We start from the raw sequence: 20,175 nt of genomic DNA, 5'->3' as shown, positions 1-20,175 counted from the left end.
TGATAATAACATTATTTTAACACTATTCCTTTCTCCTTCATTTTGGAGAGGTCAGCAGAGATTAGTATTACAACCCAAGCACTTTTGCCCTCCCCCCCACTGTGGAAGAGATTAGCTTCTTCCACTCACATTTTTCCTTCAATGTTCTCCTCTTTTTCTCTCCTGCAGGCAGACAGGATGAAATGTCAGCAAAGCAGTCTCATGCTCCTGGGCAAATTCTCTAACTACAATCAAGAAAATTTCTTGAAAATTGCATTTCCTCTTCAAACTGATAGCCTGCTGGTTGAGCTCAGACCTCCTAAGTAAGGAACAGAAACTAGCTCAAATTTGTGGTAAAACACAAAGAATGCGAGAACGCTCCCAGAAATATAAATGTTGGCCTTTTATTTGAGCATACACAGATGAACAGATGAGATGTTAGCATTTCTCCTTTCAAAGCCTTAAATCAGTCTTACATTCCCATATCTGAAAGACAGAAGAATGTGACATACTGAGAATCTTGGCTCGCACCTCCAGGACAAGCAGTGTTTATTTTACTCAAAAGTGCTTGCCTTCTTTCCTGGAAGGTGGAAAGAAACCAGCTTTTGGCACTGGACTGAACTCCCAATGGAAGACAAGCAAGGGTTAGTGCTGACTTCCTCCCTTGCTCTTCTGTCTCTCTATCACCAGAACCAGATAAACTTGTTTATCTGAAGCTTCGTGTAAGGCAAACTAGTAAATCCAGTCCAAAATGTATATAATGATCATGAAAGTCATGTTTTCTAGGCAACTGTAGAATGCTTTTTTATACATGAGGGTAGCTGATGTTTCACATTTGATATTAAAATTTTATTCAGAAGAGTATATAATTATCACTACAAAGTAAGCTTAATCCACATAAATCGCAGCATGACTCTTGTATCCCTCTCTTTGTTTAATTGTCGGTGTAAGATTCTTGGGCAACTCCCTTATTTTGCTGTTGATCTGCTCCACCTTGGAGAGGCATGTCTCCTTGATGCATTTCTCATACTTGCAACTTTCATTTTAATTGCTAAGTAGAAACAGAGGACCTGTGACTAAGGCAAGCTTTAGAAACAAAAAGCAAAAATTTCAGGTCTACAAACTAGCTTGGCAATAGTAACATTTTCAAATAGCGGATGAACCAATAACATCCTTATTCACACGAATTCACGGATGAAACTCTTCCAATGACCTGAAATAATCAGAAGCAAAACACATCTTACTATTGACAACGTAATTCCATTATGGAGTGATGATATACTGTCTATCAGATAAAAGGCACTAAGAATGGCACCTCCAGCTTTAGTCCAGCAGTCATTCCATTGTTGCATGCAAGAGCTACACATTCCTCACATACTATAGAAAGGTCATGACTGAAGTCTGTCCTTACTTGCAGCTCTCAGCGCTGCTGAAGAGGGAATCAAATCTATTGTCAGGGGAACAGAAACAGTAGCAGGCACATGATTTAAATACATGGAGTCACTAGGAAGCATTATTCTAAGTCATTAAGTACTACTTCCCACCATCTGTGGCATTCTAAAGCTATTTACAAATAAGACACTGAGGCTCTGGTGAGCAAGTCAAATAAGCAGCGGCAATTGTACAGTGACTGCTTTTTCATTCACTACAATGTTTGAGAAGAATAATGCTCAAATATTTAACACCAAGATATAAATTACCACAGACTGGAAATTCAGTGACTCTACAAGTAAGTTCCACTGATTTAACAGGTACTCATAAAGTCAGTACTGCACGGCAGATAACTTCACTAATGGATAAACTTACTCCAGAGTAGATTTTGAAAAGCTTAGTTTAAGGCCCCTTCTGTGGTAACAAAGTGATACAACTTTTACTACATTAGATAAATTCTCTAGTATAGAAAGGTTCACATTCTGTCAGATGTTAATCCTTTCAGTCTCAGTAACAGAGAAAGGTATTTTGCTTTATAAATGCCTCTTCTTGGTAAGACAGCCCCTGCAGTAACGTAATAACCAGCATAACAAAGGCAGCACAACTAGATCAGCAAGAAATTAAGCCAAGACAGTAAGAATTCTTTATTTTCTTCAGTGTGGCACTAGAAAGTCTTCCAGACAGGTCTAGAAATACTAGGTTAATGTGTTAATACAGGGGGAGGGAAGGGAAATCATTAATACCCACCACCTTTAGTAATAAAGAAAAGTGTTAGGTTTGTAGTATATTTGTAAGTAACTTAGAAGTCAACATACTCTTAACAAGTATAAAGACTGGCCCTACCATATGTTACTTCGAAGCCATATTTTAAATTTATATATTCATATCTAATCCTTCAACAAATGGCTTTTGCTGTCATTATGGTGAGTGAACTGCATGGCTCACTTGGGTTTTGAGACTTCTTCCTCCTGGGGGAGAAAGGTGGATTTGAGCACAACAATCTTTGTCAGCCTCACATGTTTGACTATTAGACATTTTGGAAAAAGAAATTAGCAGAAGAGATACCTCACTATGGCACCAAAGCAGTTTCTCCACAGTTAGAACAACCTCAGGTATGGTACTTGAGAAAATGCACTAGTTTCAGAAACAGTTCAGTTGTGTTCTTGGTTTGAAAGCAGCACCCTTACACACTGATCACAGGAAAGCGAGCTGCTAGCAGGGAGCATGACTTGTGTACTCAACCAAAATGCATGTCTGGTATTCAGAGTACAGTTCAGACTAAAAGCTATTTCATATGTCCTGCCTGGGAAGGAAACAATACTCAATAAGAGAAATAAAACTGGCTGAGTAACAGAACCAAGTCTGACAATGACATCTACCTGTATCCGGTTCCTCCAGCGCTGCTTTACCTTACACATATACAGGTAAAGAAGCTGCACTACTACAACACAAGGATTTTTGTTTAAGTAATCATTTAGTTTAATATGGAAGCTAACAAACTCCCACATGGATCACCCCATTTAGCAATATTTCTAATTACTGCACTTGCATGTTCGCTTGGTTTTCGCCATCAAAATTATAATAAAAATACAATAATAAAAGTTACTACCTAGCCAGTATTGTCTTCAGCTAATCAGTTGCTATGAATGCTCCAATGGCTTTCTTACCCAATGCCCTAAACTGAACTACATCCTCATACACATTTTTTCTGCTTGTGACTTGGTGGAAACAGTTGATGAGAGTCCAAATAATTACTGATGGAGATAGACCATCTCCCAAATACAACACTCTTCTCAGACACGATCCTAAATGATGGTTTAGTTTCTGGTAATTGTCAGGAATAATTCTGAGGGAGCCCTACAGCTGGGGAAGAAGTATTCTCAAACTTCAGGATGCCTGAGGGCACTATCCATCAGGAAGGCCTATTGTGCACCATTTTTGCAGTCTTCGGTGCTCAAAACAGTAATATTCCCAACTCCCTGGAAATGTAGACTTCTTGAAGCAACTACATAGGCTCTACAACACAGGCAACACAGAAACACAGGATTTGCAGCAGAAAAAACGTGTTGCCTGCTCCGTTAGGATTTCTTTGGTTCATTTCTGGTGAAAAAAATAAAAAAGATATGGCATAAGGAACAGAACATTGCAAGGTCTGCAGATAGATGACACCATGGATATCTTATCTGTGAACTCACCTGTCTGGGTGTAAAGCTATTATTCACACAAGTGATGACTAATTCTTATTGTGAAAGTCTGAATTTCTACCCTGAAAAACAGACAAGATGGAACATAGGCCTACATTTCAGCTGTCAAGAAGTGTACACACAAGAAAAGCTATGTCTTAAGGACCAAGGCATAAGGTGAGAGATCCTTGCTCTACTTATCTGAATTAGCTTGAAATACAAGCTAATTCAAGCACAGTAGCAAATTATCAAGAGTACTGCATTTTCTTCACTCTTCTGTAGCAGGAAAAAAAAAAAGTAATTTTGTTCTCAGAGAGCTTTTCTCTACTCAGACATGGTAGTACGAGATGTAAGATTTATAATTTTTACATGCACCAAATGTAACTTAAATTGTCTATGATACATTATCCTCCTACTAGGTGTGAAAATCTTCACGAAAATGTATGCTAAAACAACTTAAGCAGGGGGAAATCAGTGACTAACTTTATATAGCAACTTCATACATTTCCAATGCAGAACCAGCTTCTAGAGATCTACCTCTTCATACCTGAGATACCTGATTGTACTCTATTTCTCATACTGACACCCCATCAGGAAACATCGACACTTCGAGGAAATGGCACAGCTGTGAACAGCCAGCTGGTTGGATTTGACTTGTCCGTGGAACAACAAGCACTAAGCTCCTGCTTCAAATTAGGGCAACCTGATTCTAAGGAAATGAGAAGCACTGGCAAGTGAGTTTACATGCCTGGCTCTCTGAACTTTCCATTGGCCTTCAGGAAAGATGTGCTTTTTACAGTGCTCGCTCTTTGATAAAGAGTGTGTAGTGTCCCCACACATATGCATATACATATGCATGTATTATGTTACCATCCATCTAATATAAAATGTGTATGCTCACTTGTGTGCATGCACATATTTCATATAGACTAAACAATTCCCTTTTGTTTTAAGTTTCTGCTTAAGGACGAGATAAAAACCCCGAAGGACAAACAGACTTGTAAAAAACCCTGAAGGACAAACGGCCGGAACACTGATCTGTTTTGGAAAGTCAGCAGGAACTACCTGAAAGCCTTGTTAGAGGGTCCCTAGAGCCTATTAAAGGATTTGGCCAAGGCAGATTTAAATAAGATTCTGTAAGCGTTTGTAAAAAACAGATGGGGTACCAGCAGATGGGCTGCAACTCTAATACAGACCTCCATCTGTCCAGAAACCAGCTCTTCGCTCTACAGGTGTGGTACTGCAAGTGTAGCACTAACAAGTCTCAAAGGGTAGAACCATTTCCTGAGAAGCACTTCAAAGGCATCCATCATCTGTTTATAGCCCTGTCCTCATAAGAGACTTCACAGCAAGTTCTTCTCTCCAAAAGCGACTAACATTCCAGAGAAAAAGTTACCTATTTAACTGCTACTTCTTGAAAGTACTTAACTGCTGCTCAAGTGATATCAAAGATGTTTCCCTTTCCTGAAGTGATGTTGAGCTGAAGATAAGGCTGTTGGAAATTCATTAGCATCGTCCTCGAACAGGATACATCTCATTTTTTTCACCCAGGAACTAAGAATGTCATTTAGGCGATCTAGCAGAAAGGTCCAGACATGAACTATATGAAAAAGTATTTGGTGAAATCATTAATGAAAATAACCCAATGGGATAATAGAGAAGATAACAGAGCTCTGAGTCATACAGTGCAAACATGGAGATTTCTTCTTCTGCCTAACACCTGCTTGTCCCAAGCACAGAAACTGTGACAACTAAGGTGATCATTCATCCTCTCAGATTTCAGATCCCTTCTTTCTGCACTTCCCTCCACACTCATGCATACAGATATTAATTTAAGACTAAAGCTGTTCATGTTCTCTGCTTACACACTCCCAACCAGTAATCAATTTGCAGGACACACAAAAATCTGAGAGAGCGCAGAAAACATGCCATGTACACTTCCATGCTGTGAAACAGACCCATGGCCCAGAAAATGGAAGACAAGCTTTATAGGAAGGATATTATTCCCTACTGGTTCATTATAGGATTTCCCAAATTCTCAGTCATCTGCTGCTGGTATTTTCATACTGCAGTATATCTCAAGTTCTTTAGCTTCTCTGTTAAATCTATCATTATCAAGGACTCTAAGCACATTACTTGCCACTATCTTGCAGCTATTGAAAAAAATACTGCCTTTTTTTTAAAAGCAGATTTTCTTTATCCAACTATCCATAGCTGATCCTTTTCCTTCAACTGATAACACACATCAAAATCTACCTATTGTTTGCCCACTAAACTCTTTAGATGTGGTGTAGACCAAGTACTGAGAACAGTACAGCCTATGTGACAACTATCACCAACTAATTTAGCAGCATGTATAGAGATAGTTATCAGTTCAAAGATTTCACACAAGACATGAAGATTTTTGGTCCTGGATGCTTGTTTTTTTAAACGAGCTCTTTATGGAGGCCAAAACCTTCCCAAGCAGCTTATACCATCTTGTTTAAATCCTGCAATTAGGAGGGTTTAACTCCAGATTAATTAGTATACAAAGCCACTTGAAGACTTGGAATGCCTATGGTTAGGAAATCACGATCTTGCTCCAAAACATGAGTTGACACAGCACAGATGGCTTTGTAGCAAAATCATACAAGTTAATCAGAACCTGACCAGTTAACCTGAGTCCCTCAGCCTGTCACTCTGCTCACCACACTTCAGAAAAATATATAATTATATACTGCATGATTCAGTACATGTTTACAACTGAACAATTGTTAAATTGACTACACTGCCCCTTGAACAAATTTCTAACACACACCCAATTTATGATTCATCTTAAATTCAGTGGTTACACATAATTTATTCAGTCCTACAGCCATGATATTTTCCATGTCTTAGCTGCCCTCAAAGGTGATGTGATTATTAGTCCTTTTCCTGTTAGATGGGAAAACATGCCATTTCTCTTCCACAAAAGATTAATCTACCTGTTACTGCCGCTCAGCCTTGAATGCTTACCAAACTTATGGTTTCTGAGCCAAGGATGGGATTTGGAGTGTAAGAAAGACCCTCATCACAACAAACATAAGCTTCAGTATCAACTGATAGCAACATGAAAAATCTGCAAGAGTGATTTATACAACTCCTCAGTAGACCTTCCACACAAAACAGACTTCCTGATCTATAGTAAAGACAGACAGATAGCCATGATATAACAGACTTGATTTAACTTCACACACCAGAATGGAGAAAGAACTCCATCTGATCATTATCACTATTATAGCACACCATAATATTTTGGTACTTGGAGAGATTACAGGACAGAACAAGCTAAGGAAGATGGCATTGCCAACAAAACAGGAAAAACAAGCTAGCAGCACCTCCTCCCATGACATAACACCAAGCCTGCTATCACCAAAAAAATAAGAGTTCAGGGAAGTTTGGCTTTGTCTGGATGATAAACATTCATATTAGTAGACGACAGGACAAAGAGCCATATTACACCCTTGGGCTGCACAACAAAGGCAAACTAGCAGAAACTTTTCCTCTACAGGCCTAGAAACTATGAAAGAAAAGCGAGTCACAGCATCATCCCTCTTAAAAACATTCCTGTGAATAGTAATGGAAAGCTAGACAGACTGAGGACATACACAGATAATGCCTATGTACAAATTATACTTGCTGTACTGCAACAGAAGCAATCTCTGAACCCACTGCCCTAGTGAGGGATTAAGTGAAAGAAAAATAGAAGGATAATATAACAGCACTTGAATCTTTTATTGATGCAGGTGGACCACAGAGAGTTAGACCAGTTAAGGAATGTATCATATTTTCCTGCCTTCTTAATCACTTTGATAATTTCATGTACAGCAGCTTGACTTTGCAACAGTTATTACATGGAGACCCAAGAAAACACTAACTACAACCACCTAAAACAAACTGAAACAACAAACACACACCTCAAAAAAAAAATGTCCTCCCTTCAAAACCTGACAGCTCGTCTTATACAATACAGTCTGCAAACAATACACCAACTTCCATCCTTTCCATGCCTGTCTAGAACTTTTACAACAATCCAAATTTTCTTCTGGTCCTGAATATCGTACTTCAATTTTAGTCCTGAAAACTTAAAAAAAAAAGGATATGGTTTAAAAAAAAATTATTTTCATTTTCAGTATATAAATGACATAAACTTCTAAGAGAAAGTTCTGCTTTTATGAAAAAACTTTCACAAATCTGTGTCAGAAAAGAGATGGGATGAACCTCTTCAACTCTTATTCCGATCTTCCATTCCTAAATAAATACTTTGGAAAAGATGTGAAAGAGATAATTCATTGACACAGCACATGGAAAATTCATAAATGTAATGCTTCAAACAACACTTGGGCAGTAGTCTGAAACAGATTTCAAAACTTTCTAATGTTCTATCAAGTGTAAAAACATTTTCGAATTTGATACGTGTTGTTTCACTACCACGCACTCCCTATAAACTTTGCTTACAAAATACTCAATTTGAATGATAGTTTATCAAACTGGACCAGTTGTACTGGTTTATCTCATCCTGCATACACATTTACCTGAGAAAAAAACAGCACTAACAATCAGTGAGAAGTATCAAGTGTTCACCACTTACAGAAATACCCAGTTTGGTATTAAAGAAAGGAGGCAAGGAGAAACAAAAAGAAAAGGAGGGAAGGAACAAAATTCTGCAATCTTGAGATTTAAATCTCAGAGATAGGAGAATGTAATGTATTCTTAATCCATAGTGGGAAGAGCTATCCACAGATTCCTCACTGTGCAGAAGCACAGAAGCTGGAACCAGGACCTCATCAGACAGCTGAGAAAGAAGAAAGTGTGCTTGCAATAAAGCATATATATACTGTTTCAGCCAAGGAAGAAATACCTAACTGAGAGACAAAGTAGCAGTTAGGAGCATTGGTAACTTTCACACAATAATAATAAATTAAAGAATCATTATGGAGGCTAAGATGGCAAAATTTAGGCATCCTGTGGATCATTACTAATCGATTACAGAATAAAAGCACTTTTTCCTCAAATAATTGTTTTGAGTGCTTTGATGATTTGGTTTTACACTACTGACTCTTTCTCATCCTCATATCTAGAGGCTGAATATTATATCAGTCATTTAGGGGGAAATAAATGCATAGGACCATTCACAGGCTGCATTTTTAAAAGTATAGATTAAAATTCTGAGCTTTGGCAAAAAAATTAACTGAAGGCTAAGTTAGCTGGCAGGTTTTTTTCTTTAGTGATCATCTACAATAATTACTTCTGTAAAAGCAGGTGTAAGACTTCGCCCTTATTTTACACCATCAGTTTACAAAAACAGGCAATAAAAAAACCCAGTTTCTCCAACTGATAGATGCAGGGGTGGGAAAAAGGAAGGAAAAGGAAACCCAAACTTTCCCCACCCAGAAGTCATATACAATTTACAGTTGATCTATATATCCAAGAGCCTCTTGGCCACTAATTAGAGCTTTTGTCACAGAGAAAAATCTGAGTTCCATAAATTCTTTGAAAATAGTTTAAAGACATTATACCTTGGGGATACAAAATTATTATAAAAAGCAATTGCTCTTATTAGATGCGTATTCCTTTCTAGCACAACCACTGTGCTGTGTTGTTTGTCAGTAGGGGTTTTTTAACTGGCATTTATAGCCTGTCATTGAAAATACATCATAAGCCTTGAAATGAATGTTGTGTACATAAAAAGTAAATATATATATATTTTTATATATATATATATATAAAAATTATTGAAGTCTAGACAGGCAGTAGTTTCTCTTCCATTTTTCTAAAACCACTGAAGAGGGAAGCAGAACAAACAGATTTTCCATCAGCAGCAGACTTCCCAACCAGCAGTTCATATTACGGTGAAAAGTTAAATTCTGTGGTCTTCAGTTCTTCAATATTCTCAAAGCAAAGGGAATGGGTGGGACAGACTCGGTGACAATTAACGTGTATATCAAAGAGTTCAGTTTATGTCAAGCATGAAAATATTTTCTATAACGTTGCAAACTATATTCTGCACTGTGCAAGCACCAGGGAAATTTCACATACTACGTTAAATTCAATTTGCTGATTCTATTCTGCTCTCTAATGCTGTGTAGTTAAAGACATAAAATTCTACCAGTATCTGACAATACCACAAAACTAATGGCTTGGCATTGAAAAAGCCCTGTTTCAGTATGCAAGGCCAAAAAGCACACACAGCACACATGCTGGTATCAACAGAGTACAATCTGATGTTGAGGCAAGCAAGAACAAAAAGAATGCCTCTTGTCATTGCAGAATGTCTTTCATTTCTTAAGCAACATGTTTCTCATCTGCAGAAGTAATCCAACTACTTATGTCTCCACAAGTTGATTTTTGTTGTGCTCTTTCATGTGATAGCATTTAGAATGACAATTACTTATATAATCTATTTTAGCATTTTATCAAGTAGTATATTTTCACTTTCCTCCTCAACAACAACTAATACTACAACTGAAACTTTGTGATATCACCAAGATGTTCCTGTCTTTTTCTCCCCTCTCCCTGAGCAACCATTTTTGCTCTAGAGTTGTATGTATAAAAATTAATTCCCTTCATTACTTGACCATCCACCATTTAATCCCTCCATAAGCAGTCTGAAGAGAGGGGAATAAAGATTCCATGACAGAAGGATGAAAAAACAAGCCAGGCACTTCAGCTTGAACCAGATAGCTAAACACTGACATTTCTTCAGCTAGGTAGAAACTTCTCCCTTCTTTTAGGTACAGCCATGACCACTGCAGATGCCTCTCATCCAGAGCACTGACCAAAGTGCAACCAACACACTGCTGTAATACAGACTTTCATGGACAGTACAGTAGTTCCCAGAGCTTGGATTCCTTAGACTCCTAAGGTTTTTCTCTGAACAGCAAGTCAGCCCACGTGGACACACACAAGCTTCAAATGTAGAACACAAAAGATTTCTTATTAGGCTTCTTCTTTTTTTTTTTTTTTGGTAAAAAAAAGGATTAAAGAAGTTCTCAATTTGGAAGAACTTCTCATTTCTTTTGGTATTTAGAAACCTAAGCAATGTTCAATACAAGAAGTACTGTACTGTATCAGGCTTCCTCTCCAATCCCCTTTCCTGGCAATCAGCAGTTTACTGAGTTCCTGAGCTAAAGGGTAGAGCTGCACAGTCAAATCTAATAGTCACTAATGATCTCTGTTCACTTGTCTAATCCCTTTCTGAACACATTTTCACTTTCACTCCACATGACATTTTGCTCCAGTAACGTAGATGCAATTAAGCAGTTCACTTTTGTTTGCTGTGAAAACAGTAACTTATTTCTCAAATTTCACTAGAGAAGAACATGCTGAAGGTCTTGAAGGATGCAGTCATGCCTCAAAGTCGCCTGACTATTATCAACCACCAGCAAATGTTTTCTTCCAACAAATCCAAACAATCTTCCAGCATACTAAATATTTTCTCCGCTGAAGACACTGCATGCGAACAAAATGCTATTAAAACATTGTTAGGGTTTTCCTTAGGATTTTGTGACAAAACAACAAAAAGTAGGCTTAAGGTTTTCTTCCTTTACATAGTGTATTCTCAAATACACAGAGGATAGAATTCTGGGAGAAACTGTTCTTACTGAAACTGTTTGACAATAGATTGAAACAAACACTAGTGCTAATGTGATACAATGGTATCAAAAATCCTCTGAAAACAAACAAGAATAATAATAATAAAAAAAAGAAACACTAACTTATAGAATGCATCACACTTCTCAAACACCCAAGTCTTGTGCCCATCATGGTGAGCACACACATTTTAATTTGACATAGAGGAGCTCTACCCAGCTATTTCAGTAATTCAGTTTTACGTGTTAGCCCACGTGCTTAAAGCTCCAGGCTGATTTGGCTGTTCCATACATGTGATAACCTCACTGCAAAGCCACTCAATAAATGAGTCTATATAGCTGATGAAACAAATTTTCAGCACTGCCAGCTAGCAAATCTTTATAATCAGATAATCTTCAAATTCTTTATTAAGGTCATTCAAGGGATTCAATGACAGGGCACAATGAAAAATTAAGCTGTACAAAATTTAAGGTTCCTGAATATTAGCTTGTTTTACTAAGCATGTATATTTGTCAGATAAATAGTATCAGAAGAAACTTCTTTCAGGAAATCTAAGCCTAAAGTTTTGGCATTTCCTCAAAAATTTATTGTGTATATTTCTTGCAGTTCTTATTACATGGATCATTATAGCAGACTTCCCAGGCAAATTTCTGATTTTCAGAGTTGAACCTTATACATAAAAAGGGGTAAGAAGGCAAACAGTTCTAAAAACCCTACAAAACCCCAAGAAAACAAACAAATAAAATACCACAATACACAACAGATAATTATTAACCCTCGAAGGCCTTAAACATGACCACTAAGCTGGGAACACCAAAAGTACCTGCAGCTTTGAAGGTCTGAAAATTCATCCCTACCTTTATGAGGAAGAAACCTCTGCTCACAGAAGCCTCCACCACCAGTTCATAAGATAAGGACATTCTGGTAAAGCCCATAAACCTGAACTAGAGGGAACTGAAGGTGTCCCAGCACACCTTGAATAAGCCCAACCTTTTTCTTCTCCCTCCCTTCCCTTCTCCACCTCCCTTTTTGCCCAAACTGTTCTCTCTGCCAAAAAATATTGATTTTCTAACACCATTTTCACAAGCTAGACCTTATAGGTCCAAGTTTTCCAGGTGCTGTGTAGGTATTCTAGCTACCTTGTAAAATAATTTCTTTCTTTTTCAGATACAAGCCATTTAACAGCTCACAACTGCTATTCCTCTTTTCATTTACAGACATATGCTGCATTGTCTATTTTAATGTTACATATCAATAAGGATGGCAATAGCATTTGTATTCCACTTGCATCCTACTCAGATTTCCAGTGAAGTTAGCAGGGAGATCCTCATCGTTCTTCAGGGTGTATCAACTCAGATGCCAAACACCAGCATGCAAAAACATCAAAGTTATTTTTATGGAAAAATATCATAAAAATCTTCATTTTCCCTAGACTGCAATTTTTTTTTTTAATATTTCGGTGGATTCATTAGATGTGCTATTTTTTTTTTTCTGCCACTTTTTGTACTATTTTCTAGCACTGATTAATAAGCTGACTTTTTCTTCAGGTGTTTCTGAAGCTCTCTCTCTCAAATGGTTAAGAGGAAATTCCTTCAAAGTCAAGGCCACTGGTCTAAGAACAGAGGAAAGATGACTGAAGATACACAAAAGCTCTAGAAGACAGAGTCTATGAAGGTTGGACAGAATCTCTATCCTCCTAGAAACCTATCCAAGACAAATCCTTTACTGAAAAGTGCAGAGGGAGCATATGGACAAAAGAATTTCTGATTAATGCATGCATATAGGCGGTACTCTCTTATTTCCTAAATATCAAAGTAATGTGAAAAAGTCCAATTTTGAGACTTACAGAAGATGAAAGCAAGCCAGCTTCAGAAGAACAAACAAAAAAATACACCTCAATCATTGAAAAATAGTTAAAACACACTAAGGCACTTGAAAGAAATACCATAAGAGAAACCTCTGAAGGAGAAAGCAGTATTTATCACCTGTTGAAACACCCCATTTAAGGAAGTTACACATAGTCTTTAATTAGGCTGCTGGAGGGATAACTCCCCATAAACCTAACCACACAGTTGTCCAGTCAGCGACGTATACTGCAGAGATGTCTCTCAAAGTAACACGTGTGCTGTTACTCACTGACATTAAAAAGCAAAGAATTAAAGTAGCACTTGTACAGCCATATCAACCATTTGCTTGCCTGGGATTCAAACTCCCAAACTAATTCACTGAAGGCAAATACAACTTGGCCTTGACTTGGGAAAAGAGAGCTATTATTTCACTGACCATAATCCTAAGCACTAGGAGGGGATTTTCCACTTACTGATTTTACAGTAAGGATTCTGAAAGGCAAAACTACCACTCCATTTCCCTTCTCTTTTTGTTGAAACACTAAATTACGTGAAGAGAGAAGTGGCCATAATATATTGTTGCACTTGATGAATTATGGTGAGAGAAGAAAAATGAGCAAGATGCTTTACAGTACTGATGCTCTGACGAGCAAACTAGGTAAAAAAGTTATATAAAGTTTGACTATTTATGTATAGTTAAAAATCAAAATGCTCCACTTTTTTACCCCTCTGTTGCTCAAGGCAATATGCAAGTCCAAATCTTTCATCATTTAAACCAGGCATGACTTTGCTAGGAAGCACAACTATTTCTAACAATTGAAGTTTCAAACTCCAATTTAGCTCTCTTTTTAGTCCATGTAATCTTTTAAAATTACAATATATAGAAGTGGTTAGCAGAAAAAGTCAACAGTCTCATCAGGAAGATGGAACACATTTAACACCAAATAAGGTTGCTTGCAAGTTTGAGTTTTGTAGTTAATATTTATTTCAACAGAAATGTTCAACGGGGTCTCTGAAAAACTGCTTTGCAACACAAATAGTTTTATGAGTCAAGTCCCATTACTTTTCTCTGGTGACCTTAAGAAATCCCTGGAAGCACCTGCATCACAGGTTTAGTGGGGTGGTTTTTTATGATCCCTGCATAGCCATTCACATCTATAATGTGAAAACACAGTACAATATATGCACACTGTTGAGATGCTAAAGAAATTAATACTAAAAAGGAAAAAAATCCTCATCTGAAACATAAAGTTAATCACTGGGAACCAATTCCCCTGCTCAAACAGGGAGCTGCAAATGAGTGTCTACAAGCCCTGAGATGATGAGATAAGCCATGTTCTGTCCATACTCAGTAATAACTTAGAAAACCTTTGCACTCAGTTCCTCAGGTTTTTTCTCTGACAGGTTTTGAGGGCCTGCCCACTGCACAAGCACAGCACTGGCTATTACATGAATAAAAATAAAGATAGACTATAGAATAGACACCAGACTCAGAGAAGCTTACATCTCCAAGCATGTAACTTTACTATAAAAATTATTTCCACTAACAAACTTCTATGACCTTCAACATCTATTCTAAAATAGCATTTTAAGTTGACAAAAAATGCAACAATTTCCAAGACACTGGCATAACTATGCTATTACAATGAACTAGTACAGTCAGTTTTATACAGCACACAGCATGGTGCTAAGATTCCAATACACAAGGACATCCTGGAATGTGCATGGAAGACTACTGTCATCTGGCTGCTGGAGAACATCAGCTGCACCTACATACATATACAGATATAGCCAAAACAGCTTTTATTGCTGTTGTGAAACTGGATATGAAACACAGGAGAACCTGGTATTTCCACTGATTTATCCAGTTAAAGTTTAGCATTCATTATGATGAAAAGCACATTCTACCTTCAAAAAATGAGGTATTTATATGATCTAACAGCATTCTACCCTCGACAAATTATGTAGCAAGGAACTAAAGCAGATTTCCAGAAGAGAGACTCTGCTTAAGTTCTTTTACTTGAGAAACAGAGTTAAATAGCAGTGCTTCCTAATAAATTTAGCATCAATTTCAAGCTTACAGCACAAATACAAGTTGCAACAGTGTTGTTTAAGAGAAGTCACCCATGTAGCCTTTCAGCCCGAGATTTTTTTTTCTAAATAAAATCGACTTCATATACACCACTTCTGAGGTATCTCTCCACATGTGCCTGAAACCAAGTATCTACACAACATACAAACAGTCAGAGAAGATGCCAATACCACATGGAAACCATTTTCAGATTCACTTTCAAAAATTTCAGCAAGCTCTACGGGATGTTCTCTCCCATATTTCTCCCACAGATACAAGTACTCTTTAGTAAGACAATTTTCAAGAAACAAACAAAAAATCTTTATCCAGAGAAGGATAAAGAAACTATGAATCTCCAGCAAACCATATCCTACCTCTGACAAAGTTGAAGCACAGACAAATTAAAAGTCTCAAAGTCTACTAAAAAAAGTGGGGGTTTTAGACAGTGTCAGATTAATTCATGAAGAAGTTTGTGTTCAGTTCCAAATTTGTGCACTTAAATTTTCATCATTCTCAGGTCAGTCAATTCTTCCCCCCCTGCTTAACTTTTAGCTACAAAACAGGAGATAAACCTTCCCTTTCTTTTCCAAGGACCCCATATTACCTAATTTAATGTCTGACTAAAGCAGGAACCATGAGCTGACACAACACCTAGTCCTAAATCTGACATTACCCTATCATCTACAAATCCTTAATAACACTCAATGTCCTGCAAAACTACATTATTCCCAATAAATACCAGCAATCAAAATTCAGTTTTAATACCGGGTCTCCTTTAATTCTTGACATATTACATGCAGACATTTCTGTGGCTCATTAAATTTACACATAAAAGATAAAGAACAACAGATGAAACCCTGAGAACAAAGCCTCCTCACCTCTGTCAATCTTCCTACACAGAGTCATAACTGGAGTAGATCTCTATCCTGGCAATTGGATTTCAAATTCACAAGGCATATCATTGTCCCAAGGCGGCCTACTCAATTCATTGCCTTTTATGAAAGCATTTTAATAGATAATGATGCACAAAGAATAGGCCTAGTTCCTCAACAGGTATTTAACTGGTCCAGGAGAAAGAGAAGCCAGGACAAAATGAAAACGGCACCAAAGAGTCGCCTTCTGCCCTTCCCATCTGTAAATGCCAGCTTCATTCTCTGTACTTCAGGAGGAGGTGGGGCTGGGAAACACTTCTTTCTGAAGTTCCACCCTTCTTTACAGATGCACAGATTTCATTAATAGTTAACTGGCGACATACAACATTAACTTCCTCTGGTATTCATAGCCTTCCATCCACGCTTGTCCCATGGTAAGCAACAGCCCAGGGCAACTGCTTACAAATATTTTCTGCACCATGACACAGTACCCCAAGACTTGCTTTTCAATCTCTTCATCCCACTAACTAGCTCATTTTAAAACAGCAAAACTCCAGTCAATTTTTCTGTAAGCAGAGACAAAAAAAGGGTGATTGACAGACTGTTGGGCTGATAACCAACACTCCCTCTCAAGGGTCCAAAATGCAGCAGCCAGATCAATACTTACATGTTCTTAGGTTTAACAGACTCCTGGTGAACTCACTTTGAGTTTTACCATCAGTAGACTACAGGTTCTAAGCTCGTCACACAAGTAAGCTGGAAAGCTCTTCAAAAGAAAATCACTCCCCTTAAAGAGTTGACCTTACTCTTGTTCAAGTTAATAAGTCTTGGAACAACCACTAGAGAGACTCTTGAGTGTAAGGTCTCCTTAACTGTGAAGAACTTTGAACAAGAGAATGCCTATATTAACAAGGCCTTCTGGGCCATACTGTCATGTCTTTTAACATATAAATATTTGAAGCCACTTAACATACAGCAGTATTCAGAGACTTCAGTGATAAAGAAGAGCTTTGTCAAACTGACTGGCACTTCAACAATAAACGCCATTTAAGAGTCTGCCCAGTCTCATTTTATCTGTCTAATTACTTACCTCTCTTGCAGGAATAGCATGCCATTAAGGTTTGCTGATTAAGATTTGAAGGCACTTTGAAGATTTATTGTACTATACAACCACTAATTATTATTGTTCATACCTCCATTTGGTTGGGAGAAAAATAGCTTTGTGCCAAATAATTTCTGCTCCACATGTAAAAATAAAAATATTTGCTCTGCTGTGCTCTTTAAAAAGCAAACAGATAAAAGACAGCATTTTAGAAAAATGCAGCCCTTCTCTGTGATACTCACTCTATAAGACCCATACAGCTGAAAAAGATCCCACCATAAAGGAAAGAAAAAAAAACGAAGGAACACAACAACTTTCTTCCCACTGGAACAAGCAAATGCAACATTTGTGCCTTGGTAACTTCCCACTCGCAGGAATGCAATCTCCTCCCTTTCCTAGGCTTCTTCACTACTTCCCTTCAAGGCATCCAAAATGACAATGCTATGCACAAGTTACAATGCTACATACAAGTTATCACAGGCTCATGATGACCAGTTGCAGGGGTTATTTACCACTTATCCACACAGCCTGTTTTTACTTTCAAGGGCCTGTGAAGCCATGAACAGACTACTATCACATCCTCTCCAGAGGCTCTCTTATCCTGGTGAAAATACACGCTGTGCACTCACTTATCCCTTAACATTCAGCTCATCCTTCTCACAGATACTTCCTTGTTCCATACCTGCTCTTCCATCCACTCAAGTGTCCCTGAGCCTGTGGTTCCCACAGCCTTCAATTCCACTCAACAACAGTCTCAGAATGGAGAGATTTTTTTTTTTAATTAAGCTGTTATAACAACACCCTGTGATACAGCCTGTCTCCTTTTACATCTGGTATGTTCAAAAGTATTTACTTTTATTGCACCTTTAACTTGAAAAACCAACAACCAACCACACTCTGAAGAGAAACAAATCACTACAAAAACCCTCATGTAAAGAAGGTTCAATTTTTTTATCATGCACAGGCAAAAGAAAAGTCCCAGTATGGAAGAAATATAAGTCATGTGTTTTTCCAGTCACCAGACAGGACTGTTAGGTTAAAAAGGAGTAATAAAATATCTTTAAAAGTTAGAGTGAATATTTTTCTCTCTCTTGCTGTCATTCACTTCTTTCCTTAAATTGTTGCTTACATTTTAAAGACATGCTTGTTGGCAAAAAGACACTCCAAGTGAAACACATATGCTCAATGTGAAAGCTGAATAGATAGGTACGTTTGATAGCACTAGGAGTGGTAGCAAATTCTGTTGTAACTGCAGTACCAAAAGATCCTATAACTAGATTTACTCTTTCCTCATCAGGATTTCTTGCACAAGAACCAAATTATTTAAGTTGTTTTCCTATTTGTTTCTCTATCCCGGTTGATTTTAACTCTTGAAGAAATATCTTTAGAACAGATTTCTGGTCTTCCAAACACAGAATTGCACAGGCAGAGTTCAGTCAGAGGCCTGATGTTTAATTTGAACACAGGAAGCAGTCCTGCTCTGGAAACATTACTTTGGGTATTAAAGGTCATCATTTCACTAACCTGAGCCCAAACAAATGACCCGAGAGTCATGACACCTCGGAACATACATATACAATGACTGCCTTCTCACATGAGGTTAAGCCCCCAGGAAAATGTCTGTGTATTCTGACCCAATTTCGCTGTACAGTTCTCTTCCCTGAAAAGGCTTCATGAACTGATCTCGGTTACTGCCCCGGCTAGTTCCACATGCAAAGGCTTTCATATTCCCTTCTCCAAAACTCACACCTTAATAAGATGGCTAGACACAGATTACCAGCAACCAACCTTACAGTTTCCATGTCCTACATTTACTTCTGATCCTACCTACAAAACCAAACCGGTTCCCAAATGTTTCCCCAGTAAACAGGAGGGGTACAGAACAGCTCCTGGCGGTTCCCTATGAAGTCACTGCCTTTGTTGTTTTAAACACGCAATTTAAAGAGAATGACACAATCTAGAATATGAGAGAGATTATCCTGCGGTCTGCGGAGGTGTCGATTGCTGGGAGATAAAAAGCCAATGAAACCTACGCTATTTCTCATCACCGGCCAACAGATTTATACTTCGTTTCTGCTCCTCCAAAAACGTTAATAAGGAAAAAAGTTTTTCCCTCTGTTAAGATGTCCGAGGGGTGGGGGGGCTGCTTTGTTTGGCTGGCGCAAGCAAAGCCGAGCCCTTCTCCGCCGGCAGAAGCGTGTCCCGCTGCTGCCGAGACCCTCGGGGACCCGGGCGGGCGATCCAGCGGGAGCACCACCACCACCCGCCGCTCCCTGCGGCCTTTCTCTCTCTCTCTCCCGCACCTCTCCGCCGGCACCCCCGCCGTCCTGCGAGAAGCAGGACCCACCGGCGGCCATCCATCCATCCATCCCGCCCTCCAGGACAGATCCCCTCGCTGGAGGCCGCCGCCAGGCTCCCCCCCGACCTCAGGGCGGCCGCGCCGGGCTCTGCGGGAGCCGCGGACCTACCGCCACTCTGGAGCCGCCGATCGCGCACGGAGGGCGGCGGTGGGGAGCCCAGGAGCCCGAGAGAGCCCGAAGCTTCGCCCTCCCCCGTAGCAAGGCTGTGCTCGGCGCCTGCCAGGGAGCGCGGGCAGGCAGGGAGGCAGCGCGGAGCAGCATCTCCTGCCCCGCCGGCCGCCAGCCCCGTCGCGGAGGGGGCGGGAGCGGCGGCGCTGCCCGCCCCGCGGCTCCCTCCCTCCCTCCTCCCCGCTTCCATCCCTCCTTCACCGCTGTGCACGGCCGGCCCGCCGCCAGCAGCCGCCCCTCCGAGCGCCCCGGTACGCACCGCGGCCGCCCGGCCCCGCCGGCCCGGCCCTCCCGCTGCCCGCTCCGCTCCACGTCGCCCCGCCGGTCGCTGCCCCTCGGGGCCGCCAGCAGCGAGGGGAGGCGGGCACGCACCGCCCACCGCCCCCGACCGCCGCGCCCTCCTGCTTTCCCACTCTCCCTCCCTCCCGCCCCCGAGGCGGCGGGGCAGATGCTGACACACGCCCGGCCCCGCCCGCTCCCGCAGCGCCCCGACCGGCCCCGGCCCCTTCCCGCCCTCGCTCGAAAGTCACTTGCGAATTGATTCTCTCGGG

At 39.7% G+C, this 20,175-nt stretch overlaps 1 protein-coding gene across 1 annotated transcript in view; it reads right to left on the bottom strand.

Moving 5' to 3' along the window:
* PTPN13 (protein tyrosine phosphatase non-receptor type 13) overlaps window positions 1-19,739 on the bottom strand; it is a 117,520-nt gene extending 97,781 nt beyond the window's left edge. Inside the window, exon 1 of the mRNA XM_064651678.1 lies at window positions 19,565-19,739. The gene's annotated coding sequence lies outside the window, so the exon portion shown is untranslated. The remainder of the gene's footprint in view (window positions 1-19,564) is intronic.
* Window positions 19,740-20,175: the final 436 nt, after the last annotated feature.

The sequence above is a fragment of the Pseudopipra pipra genome, chromosome 4, assembly GCF_036250125.1.
Source record: "Pseudopipra pipra isolate bDixPip1 chromosome 4, bDixPip1.hap1, whole genome shotgun sequence".
Classification (NCBI taxonomy): domain Eukaryota; kingdom Metazoa; phylum Chordata; class Aves; order Passeriformes; family Pipridae; genus Pseudopipra; species Pseudopipra pipra.
This window is presented reverse-complemented; position numbering and strand designations above follow the sequence as displayed.